Below are 11609 nucleotides of genomic sequence, written 5' to 3' on the forward strand. Positions count from 1 at the left end.
GTTTCCAGCATTGAGACTATGTTTCTTTCTTGCTTGGATCTAGGACAATAGTTCTCAACCTGTGGGTCATGACCTCTTTGGGGGTCAAACTACCATTTCATAAAGGTCTTAATATCAGACATCCTGCATATCAGATATTTAGATTACAATTCATAACATCATCAAAATTACAGTTATGAAGTAGTGATGAAAATAATTTATGGCTGGGGGTCACCACAACATGAGGAACTATATTAAAGAGCCATAGCATTAGGAGGATTGAGAACCATGACCTGGGGCCTCATAACGCCCTAGCAAGCACTCTTCCACTGACCTGTACCGTCATGGCCCCTGTCATTGCTATGAATTCAGGCTGAGAGTTTTACAGAGCTCTGGTTACAATGTCATTTCTTGTCTGCTTATCAAGTGAGTAGGTCATTCCCAGGTGCTATGTCCCACACAGCTGGGTCTTGATCTGACTGAGACAGGAAAGAGAATGAAAACTGGACAGACAGACAAACAGACTGGGATCAGCTAGACCGAGCTGTGCCTCCTACCCAACAGCGCAACCTTACTACTCACAGCACTGGAGGAGTTAACTGGTTTCAGGAGGAGATCTTTCAAGGGGAGCTGTCTCAGGCTGCAGTCTCCTGAGAAGAAACTGCAGGTACTATTACCAGTAGGGCTTTGGCGTCCTCCTGAGCCTCACCCATACAGGGCGGGCTTTGCTGTCCTGTGGGTCTGAGGCATTGACTCTTGACATGGCCGTGGCTGTATCAACAATATTCCTTCACTCCAGACTTCATCCACTCTATACACACATACCCAGGGCTGCCCCCCACTGTCCTTCACCCCACCCCACCCTGCTGCCTGGAGTAGTGTTTCCTCAGCACTTTAATGGCTGTAAAGTGGGTGAGAGTGTCAGAAAGAACCTTCACACACAGTGTTTCAAAGTTCAGTGGCGGAGGAATGTCGATAGGTGATAGATCAAGCACCTCAGGTTCTGTAAAGCGGCAAATACCTTTCCAGGATTACTCACGTCTCTGAGTGACCATGGCAGTATTCTGAAAGAAAGGCATACCATCCAATCTCCAGCTGTGACTGCTGATATTTTAGCGTTTGTTTCTTATCTTAAAACTGTTTGTAGCTGGCTGATGACAGGGCACACCTCTAATCCCAGCACTTGGGGAGGCAGAGGCAGGCGGGTCTTTGCGACAGAGTGAGTTCCAGGTCAGCCAGGGCTACACAGAGAAGCCCTGTCTAGAAACACAAACAACAGAAAGAATTTTCGTTAGTAAATGTTAACAGGGCACAAGCTCCTGGACCCTTCCTGTAGTTGCTGCATCTGAGCTAACAGCTGGCCACTCCTTCACTGTTAGCCCAATACTGTAGCGCGCCACGCCTGTTCTACGTGAACTACGTGCTACACGCTATGATATGCTTGCCCATGCTACACACTATGGTATGCTTCGGGAATCGGGTAAGGCACTGGAGACCGAAACACAGAGACACTCAGACAGACAGAGACATGGGTCATCCTTGAAATCCCCAAGAATGCCAACTTGAATCAAGAATGCCCACTTTATTGTGTTCCAGGGTAGCTATATTATATAAGTGCCTTCCCTGGCCAATGGCCACACCCAACCCTCAACTGCAAGCCCACCAGAAACCACTCCCCTGTCTCGTGCTCAGAGCAGCTGCAAGCACAGGAGGACAAGTTGTTTACAGGAAATTCAGGGTCCGGGGGTCCACATTCCCCAACACAGTACCACTGACTGGAGAGAGATATGTGATCCACGTAGCTTCCATCTTAAGCTACAGGCCTCCACACTTCCCACGAAGAGTAGAGTGGGAGGCTGCAGGGCACAGCCAGCCATGAGGAGAAGAGGGCCTGTTACCAGTAGAAGCCGGCTTGTGCCAGTTGCACAAGGGAGCTGCTGTCTTAAGCCATCTCCCAGGGCATCAGTTAATGCACAGCCAACAACCATGCTACTCCTTTGTATATGGTACCCACATTGGGGCCAAGAGTAGCAGGAAGCCATGATGGCCATAGGGCTGCAGTTGTGAGCTGTAGGGTTGTGGATGGGCCCTGCTAGGTGAGGTGTCTGTAGGAGTCTCCTGGGCACGTTCTAGGCTGAGAGCCGCTTCCTGGAATATGCAGTCCTTCCACCTTGTGCTAGATGGAGGAGGATAATTTCTGGTTGCATTGCCGAGGGTGACGCTGAATGCACTAAGTATGGGATGTGGCAGAAGAAAGTCTCTGATACCTCGCAGTGTTCTGAGTTGGAAAAAGAAAAACATCAGACAGCTGGAGCAAGTCTCCAAACTCCCAGGTGTCATTGCTGAAGGCCAAAGGCTGCTTGAGAGATTGCAGAGGTGTGACTTGGGAGGATTCCTGGTCTCTGTTTTAACGGATAGCAGATCTGCACTCTGACACTCTGTCCCCACAGTGTGGAGCGCCAGGTCTTACCGACCAAATAATGGGAGTGGCCAAATTATCTTCCACCAGTATAGCATGACATCCCTGCTGTCATAGGCCTGCCGCTGTACCACGTCATACTCTGGAACCAATATCACCAGGTAAATGCCACACGGCCCCACATGGAAAACAGGGTCAGAGACACCAAGCACCTCGCTTGGGGAAACAGAGCAAGTTTGGGCAAGCAGGTGACAACCGAGTCAGTCCTTTGACTTATAAAGCCAGCAGGTGGGGAAGGAGTTTGCATCCTCAGGGAAGGAGTCAGTAGGGAGAAGCCATGCTAATCAGTGGCTCTAAGTGGGAGTGGCTGTCCAAAAGACACTGAGTCTTTGGGATGTACAAAGGTGCTGACCTAGAGCTGATAGGCTTTCCTGTGGAGGGCCACATCCATGTGGCTCAGGAGACACCGCCAGTTCCTTTGGACTCTTACCCAAGAAAAGTGGTGTTGAGCTGCCAAAGCCAACCTGCTCACCCACTGCTTGCCTAAACCGACCCTCACCCTCTCAGCATGGAGAGAATTCTGTCACTAGGCGCCACAATGTACCAGGCTCAGCAGGGAGAGGATTCTGTCGCTAGGAGCCACAATGTACCAGGCTCTTGACATCTTCATGCAGCCCACAGACATCGGCATCACAGAGGACACATTGTGGACTCTCTAAGAGATACTAAGTAGCTGTTCTTGGGCACAAAAAGTTTGGTCAAGCAATCTTCCAGCTTCATAGCCAGACCTTTGGTTCCAGGCATAATGCTCTTTGTGGCCAGAGGCTAGGAATTTAAGAGTTCAGAGGTTAAGTCAAGAACTCTCAGGAACCATCTTTCTTTCCTTGATTCTGAGGAACCATATTGTGTGATGTTTTACTCTTTTGGCTTTTTGAGGAGCCCACCACCCAACTCCCTAATAAATCCCTTGGAGGCTGATTCTTAATTATAAGCTTAATAACAAGCCTTAGCTTGGCTTGTTTCTAACCAGTTTTTCTTATCTTAGATTAATCCATCTACCCTTTCCCTCTGGGCTTTTTTATCTTTCTCTATTTCTGCGTGTCTTACTTTCCTTCTTACTCCATAACTGACTGGGTGGCTGGGTCCCTGGCCCCTGACGCCCTCCTCTCCTCTCATTGCTTCTCTTCTTCTTCGATTCTTCTTCTGCTTATCCTCTCTGCCTGCCAGCCCTGCCTGTCCTTGCTCCTGCCTCGCTAGTCACCATTCATCGCTTTATTAGTCCATCAGGTGTTTTAGACAGGCACATCAACACAGCTTCACGGAGTTCACGGAGTTAAACAAATGCCGCGTAAACAAAAGTCACACACCTGAAAATAACATTCCCTGGCAGAATCTTGTGTTCTGTGTGGAGGCTTCTCCTGAGAGAAGGGTGAGAAAGCTGGGGTGATGGAGGGCAGAATGCCCAGAACCAGACACTTTAGGGGGGTCTTTGTAGGCTGGTCATGCTGTGAACACTAGGAGGAAGAAGTCACAGTTGCTAGTTTTTGCAGGCACTGGGTAAGGGTTGGAAATTCTAGTACTTGGACAGAAGGAAGGCTTTGCTTACTCCCATGCATCTGAGGCATTGGTCTTTGGCAGTAGACGTCCACTCAGGATGGCGTTCACTCTTTGCACGTTCACTGATGGCTTCCTTGGCTCCCCATAGGTCTAGTACCAAATGCAGTACCTATCTGCTTATTTGACTTTATTGTTTTCTTTCAGGGCCCGGGTTTTCATTTCTCTTGGACAGATTTCAGCACGTGGAACTGTCCTGTGGTGAGACTGTGAAGCTTGTGTTTAGGATTTTATAACCAACTGACCGATTTTCCAGCGTGTGGGGGTTCACTTTCTCCCCATTCTTCTCAATACACGGTGATGTCTGTTTAACAGGCATTGCAGTGCTAGCGTGGTAGTTTTGACTTGGATCTCCCTAATAGTTAATGAACTACCATTTATATATCATTTTCCCACCACATGCCTACTCTGAATCTTCCTTTCGTTTAAATTGTCTTTCCACAGAGGCTTTAAAGTCACATATTCTGAACACATGTCATTTATTAGGGATGTGAGCTTCAGACTTTTCTTCACATCTGTGGCTTATCCTTCCATTCTTTGAACCCTGTCTTTGTAAAAGCAAAATATTTGAATTTTGATGCAAGTCAAATTTATCAAGGTTTTCATTTTTATTTTATTTCATATTTAAGGCGGTTATGGAGATTTTTCCTCTGCGCTTTCTTTGAGAATTTCACCTTACAGCTACAAGGACTGAAATTAGGACCCCACGCACGCTAGTCCCATGCTCTACCACTGACTTGCAGCCCCATTCATCCTTTGGAAACTATTAAGGCTCTTACATTCCAGTATATAATTAACTATGTGTTCGTGTTTATGAAGCATTAGATATGTTAACTGATTTTTATTATGTCTGTACATCATTTAGGGGTGAAAATAAAAGAAATGAAGACAGCAGTGTAAGGAGAGGTTGGGGGAGGAAGTTAGCCTTTCTCACATGGAATTAGATCGGGACTTTGTTTAATACAAATGGACAACGGCATAGGGATTTGTTCTGAACACTTTCCCCACGTACTGTCCCATGCCTAGACTTACCGACGCAAAAGATACAACTTGTGAGGAAAATGCGAAACGCAGAGTGTAAAATGAAGTAATTTTAGAGAGTCAAAATGTCAGAGACTGGTGGATAGACCAACATTAACTGTAGAAAGTGCCTCTGAGCCTGAGCTTCTCGGTCTTCAGAGAGAGGTGGCAGGGCTGATTGTGATGTTAGATGTAAAGTCACTGGGACTGGCAGCAGCCAAGCTTCCCAGCAAAGTTGGAGCCCAGTGGTCCTAGCTAGAGAGCTCTCTGGACCATACTGGTGCCTAGTCCTAGTCCTGGCCAAAGGTTTTTCTGTTCATTCAGGCCAAAGGTTTGTTTTACACTGGTACTGAACCAGCATGGAACTGTCCCTCTCGAAGTAGGGGACCCCTTACTGCTCTCCTGGTCCAGAGAGGAGGATCATTAAAAAATATCATCTTAGGGGTCTCCTTGGAGAACCTGGCTTCCAAGTAGATCGTGTAAGAGGCAGCTTGGATCCCGAGGTTTGTTAGCAGCATGGGCTCGCAGTCTAAAGCTTTGGGGAAGCCGCCAGGTGGCTGAGCCAGGACAGCTGGCCAGCCTCGCATAACAGGTGTTCCATCCGGTTCATGAGCTCACGGCTCTCCCCGCACGGGGAGGGCGTGGTTCAGTGTCAGGATTTCCTGCACCATCTCCACCAGCGCACCCATCCTCGCTGTGCGCTGCACTGTGCTGTGGCACCACCAGCTGCCATCCCCACCCCCATCCCAGCAGGCTGAGTTAGGTCATTTTAGCTGTGGACAGGATTAGGGATGTAGAGGCGTGGAAAGGCACAGTTTGAGGTATGTCCGTTGAGGGTAATTCTACAGGTCAGCATGGGACTGAGTGGGCAAGACAGTGAGTCAGGTGCATGAACACAGGGCGGGACACAGACCAATGCAGAACGTGACTTAAGTCCCCTCAAGAGTCCCCAAGCAGTGTAACTAAAGTGTCTAGGATGTAATCAAATCGACTAGTCAGTCATATCAAGGCTCGGAAAATCATACATTTCACGAGAAAAGAACAGCAAACAAACACAAACAGAGACGCCTGGTGTGAGTACCGAAGTGAATCCCGCTGACAGTATTTCACAAGGATTAAAAGGTTCACCATACGAATGCTTCAACAGATTCCCTTGACACCATGAAAAATAAGCTCAGCAAAGAAATAGGTGCTGTAAAATACGAAAATTGTAGAACTGAAAAATAAAAGATAATTGTAACACAAGGGCCGGCTTGTTGGGGTTTCTGTCCGTCCCGGTACCCCACAGCTGGCAAGTCCCAGAGAATCAATCACACAGAGATCTCTATAAGTTATAAGCTGATTGATCCATTAGGTCAGGCTGCTTATTAGCTCTTATAACTTATGTTACCCCATTATCCTTATCTACGTTAGCCACATGGCTCAGTGCCTTTTCCAGTGGGGCAGCTTACATCTTTCCTCTCCGGTGGTCTGGGCAGAACTGGCAGAGGGAGCTTCCTAGAATATTCCCAGTCTCTTTGCCCCACCCCTACTTCCTATCTGGCTTTCCTGCCTATACTGCCTGCCTGGCCAATCAGCATTTTATTAAAATATGATTGACAGAATACAGATAATTCTCCCACACCAGATAATTAAAATGCTAATGGTCAGGGCTGAGGATCTTGCTGCTCTCTCAGAGAACTCGGGCCAATTCCCGGCGCCCACAGGATGGCCTGTAACATTAGTTTCATAGCATTTGGTGCCTTCTTCCGGCTTCCTCAGGCATCGAGCGTGCACACAGTGCACATACATACATGCAAACAAAACACTCATACGCATAAAATAAAATTCAATCTTAAGGAAAAACAACAAAAGCCCCTCATTGGACAGGCTCAGCACTGCAGCAAAGACTACGGGAGCTTGACCCTAAGAATGTAAAGATATCAGGGTGCACTCAACATGAAAACCAGAGGTCAGTAAACTGAAAACAAAGAGACCACTCAGAGCCTCAGTGGGAGACACATGCACTTGAACACCTAAGTACCCAAGATCCTATCATCAGTGTTCCAGAAGCTAACAAGGAAAAAGGGTGGGGCCCAAAGTCCTCACATAGTACCTAGCAATCTCCTCAAATAGGCCAGAGGCAAGAAAACCCTCTAAATCCTATAGGTAATGGTAGCTAAAGGCTAAGCCAGAGCAAATTAACAGTAAAAAACATCATAACTAAACGTTCAAAAGGAGTAAAGAGAAAAAAAAAATCCTAAACTTGCCTGAGAAGAAAACACTACCTGTTCAGGAAGACCAGCTGCTGAGTGACAGCAGGGCTGAAGTCATCAGGACCAGAAGCTGAGTGACAGCAGGGCTGAAGTCATCAGGACCTGAAGCTAGCGGCGCTGCTATCCAGAGGAATGGGGAGGGGAGGAGAAGACTTATTAACCACGAGTCCAATATCTGAGAAAACAATACCGCAGAAATGGAGGGTGTGTAGTGAGGTAATTAGTGGAGAAAGGAGCTTGCTGCCAAGCCTGGTAAATCCAGGCTGGCCTGGAACTCAGAGATCTGCCTGCTTATGCCTCTTGAGTGCTGGGATTAAAGGCATGTGCCACCACTGCCTGGCTCAGAGAGAGAGTTGTCCTCCGTTCTCCACACACCAATGCCATAGCAAGAGTGTATACACACACACACACACACAGAGAGAGAGAGAGAGAGAGAGAGAGAGAGAGAGAGAGAGAATAAATAAATTAATTAAAAAAAACAAAACAAAAATAGAGGGTTGAAGAGATGGTTCAATGGGTAAAACACTCGCTGTGTAAGTTTGAAAACCCAAGTTCAAATCCTCAGAACCCCTGTAAAACCAGATACAGCAAAAACATACCTGTAATCTCATTGTTTCTATAGAGACGTGGGAGGTGAAGATGATAGGATCTCAGAAGCATTCCGACCAGGTGGCCTGTTAATAAAGAAACTCTTCCTCGAACAAGGGGAAAGCTGTCCTCTGCTCTCCACTGACCGGCACTCACAGCGGACACACAGATGACAAAGGTACGTAAGACATTGTCAGAAGAAAGAACTAAGAATGTGCTCTTAGGTCGGCTCCCTTAAAGACTGGTCTCCGAGCCAATGAGAAGAGTGTGCACAGATGTTTCATTTGCAGCTGAGCACTCCACAGGCCCTTATTCTCTATGCTTTGTCCAGTTTTGAGTAAGAAAATTAAACTTTTCCGCACAGAAAATGGACATGAATATCAGAATACATCTTACAATCTTAAAAACTAACTTATAAAGGGGGTGAGAGGGACTCTATCGCAGCTCAGTCCTTGAAGAACCTGCTGTGCCAGCAGGATGACCAGTGTGCCAAGCCCAGGATCTGGGCAAAAGCAAACCCGCCAGGGAGGCTGAGACAGGATTGTCTTGGAGGCCCCATTAGAATGAGGAGCAGGGGACCTGGGGAGTCAACTCGGGTGGTCATGACCTGCAGCAAATACCTTATCACAAGCCCATCTCCCAGGGCCTATTTGAATGTTTCAGGAGAACACACATCTCTTGTGTAATTTAAAAAATTGGAAAGGGAAATATAAGGCTGCTCATCTCCAGGAAATGCAAAGGTCCTTGCAGGTCAGATGGTCACACAGGTACCGGGTGACAAGACAGAGGTGGAGGCGTGGCAGCCTAGCTACAAGCCCCTCACCTGAAGTCAGCTCTAGGGTAGTGAAGAGTCTTCTCTGGAAGAAAAAAGACTGGCGACAGCCACTACCCAGACCCTGGGAGTCTGGGGTGATGCTGTAACCCAAAGTCACTCAGCAGTGACCCAGGATGCCCACCTGAAGTAGACTGTTTTATGCAGGCAATGGAAGAAGCCTTGTAGACGCTACGTGAATGCTGTGTTCTGGGCTGAGGCACAAACATAACCCTGATTTTTGTAGAAGAAGCTGGAGCCTGGGCCTTCTTCCCACTTCCTCGGGGATGGGGGTCCCCTCTACAGAAGATACTGTTGAAGTTTTCTCAGAACTTGGGCCTCAGAAGCTTCTGTGTTGCAGGGACTGTTGGAAGGCACTACCAGAGCTTTGGGCTTCTGGGAGCTGCTGAGGCCTACGGAGAAGGTCAGCCCTTCCCTAGGAGAACCCAACTATTTGTGGGTTACTCAAGTTGGGGATACTGACAGCATGTGCCCACGTATGGCCTGCCCGGTACACTTTTAAGTGGTGTCCAGCTCTCCTAGCTGTCGCAGCAGCCCCGGGACAGAGGGCTTGACAACTGCTTAGCACTGTCTGATCTCTATATTTTGTAGCTTTCATTTTAGCATTATTTTGACCCCGCAAGGGACATGATTCTTTAGCCTTTCCAGACAAAGGTCCCCTAAATTAATGAGCCACACAAAAAAATCACTTTTCGTGCACACTAATTTTTCATGGCTGCTCCGAGGCCTGCACAGTCACACGGGAAAATGCGATTCTCAGGGTCTGCTCTCTGGTCCCTCGCTTCCACAGCCCACTTAGGGGAGGACTTGGGCCTGCTGAAGAAACATTATTTGGCAAATAATCTGATCAATTTCATTTATATTCCTGGCAATGAAATGTTAAGCGCCTACCTCACCGTTACATCATCTGAATAGAGCAGAGTCCGCAGGAGGAGATTAAATTTTGGAAGCAAAGATCCAATTTCATGGAAATAAAACGCCTTACCTAAGTGCATTTAAAAACTCTTTAGTAGAGTAGTTAATACCAATTAAATTGTGGGCTGTCTGAATCAATTCAGACATGTTTTGTTTTTCTTCTGTAATAAGTAACTCAGGTTGGCTTTATTATTATTTTTATTTTTGCTGTTTTTTTTTCATCTGAATTCAGCCATTCAGTCTTGATATTTCCTGTGTTGCTTAGAAAGCAGTACTGGGAAATGCCATAAAGCTATGCCAGGTTAACACTTTGTGTAAGATAGGAGCTGGCATGCCAGGTACATCTAGGCTTGATTAAGTGCAAAGGTCATACTCAACAAAGCTATTTCCAATAAAAATAATTGAAATTAACTCAACTTCTGGCCCAAAGCTTTTGAGTGGCATGGAAAGAACATAGGCCAGCAGGGTGGTTTGAGACTTAGCAGACAGAGTGGAAACCAACAGTTCCCCTCAAGCCAAAGCTGTCCACACTTGAACTCAGTAGAGCAATGATGCCCTGGTTTGCACTCAAGAGCCAGACTAGTTAATCCTGTCCCATCCAAGCGTCACTTCTAATGTGTTATTTCTCACTGCATCCATGGCTGGGTCCTATGCATCATCTTTACATTTGTAAGGGCAAACACAGAGCGAAAGAGTCCTGTACGGAAGCCTACAACAATGGGGGAGCCACAGTCCTCAGGGGATACCTGTGTGCATGGGGCCTGTGCTACGTGACACACTGTTGTTCTTTGCAGCCGCAGCGAGGCAGCTCTTCCTCCCTCCCGGCTGGGGAAACTACCCAGAACAGTGAGGTGGCCCTGCCAAGGTTACAGTGATGGAGCAGCACAGCAGGACCGGACCCCAGACCTCCAGTTCCTTGGCGTTTCTTTTCCTTCCTGCAGAACAGACGGCAAACAAAGAGCGGGAGAGAATGCGAACTTTAAATGCTCAACGCCGTCTCTTTTTTCCTCTCCCCATAATGGGTTATTCACAAATGTTCCGGGCCTAGCCTTCTGGAGGAGTCCTTATTCAGTAAAAACCACACAGGCAGAAGCCCCAGCTTCACTCTTGAATTCTTTCTTGCCTCTTAAATAGGATCTTAAATAGTACCTGCCTCATAAGACTGGGGTGGCAGGGTTGGGTTTGCACCCAACATTGGCCTCTTGGGCATGAGTTGTTTGGGGTACATCCTCACCCTTAAGATAGGAGTAAGCAACACTGGTCGTTTGGAACAGAGAACGCTGGGGTGCAGCCTGGAGCGTTTGGGCAGTGTGCCTGCTGCCTCCCCTGTGTTCCTACGTCAGGAACCCTCCAGGGAAGTGAGGGAGCTCTACCTTTTCTTCTTGACACAGCTAGATTCCTACCTTGTGACCCATGGCCTTCAGTCTACTTATATAGTATGAAATAAGACTAAAATTAAAAAAAAAGAATATTTGGGGGAACTTTGATCTTTGGTTGTTCTCTCACTTAAGACAGACAGCCTTTCTGAAAGGAGTTGCATATGTTCCTGAGTGCAAGCTCTTTTGGGAAATCTCCACACCCCCTCACCCCAGGGTTTCTCTATGTAGCTCTGTCTGTCCAGGAACCAGCCTGGTCTACACATAGTGAGTTCCTGGACAGACAGAGCTACACAGAGAAACAGGATTTAAGAGGTGAGGGGATGTACTTGGTAATAGGGGAAAAAATCATTAAAATGCCCATATTTTATTAAATGCAGCACTCTCGGGTGACCAAGAGCCTGGCATGGAGACAGGAAACTCGGGAGCACATGCAAAACCCGGAACCATGTGTTCCTACTCTGGCTGCCCACTTAAATACCCTGTGGGAGTGGTCCTCATCCTCCCCTGGGGAGGGGTCAGGACCCGGCATGCTGGGATTTGGAGTCCAGACCAAAGCAACTCCCAGGCCAGGGGGCTGGGATGGATGCCCAGGGCTGGGGTGATGCTCC

The 11609-nt window shown here is 47.5% G+C and overlaps 1 long non-coding RNA gene across 1 annotated transcript; it reads left to right on the forward strand.

Moving 5' to 3' along the window:
- Positions 1–4157: 4157 nt before the first annotated feature.
- LOC146892419 (uncharacterized) lies at positions 4158–10714 on the forward strand. The gene is made up of 3 exons (XR_015004472.2): positions 4158–4213; positions 7910–8053; positions 10417–10714. It is a non-coding gene; the product is annotated as an uncharacterized LOC146892419 (long non-coding RNA).
- Positions 10715–11609: the final 895 nt, after the last annotated feature.

This window comes from Myodes glareolus, chromosome 11, assembly GCF_982192425.1.
Source record: "Myodes glareolus chromosome 11, mMyoGla1.1, whole genome shotgun sequence".
Lineage (NCBI taxonomy): Eukaryota > Metazoa > Chordata > Mammalia > Rodentia > Cricetidae > Myodes > Myodes glareolus.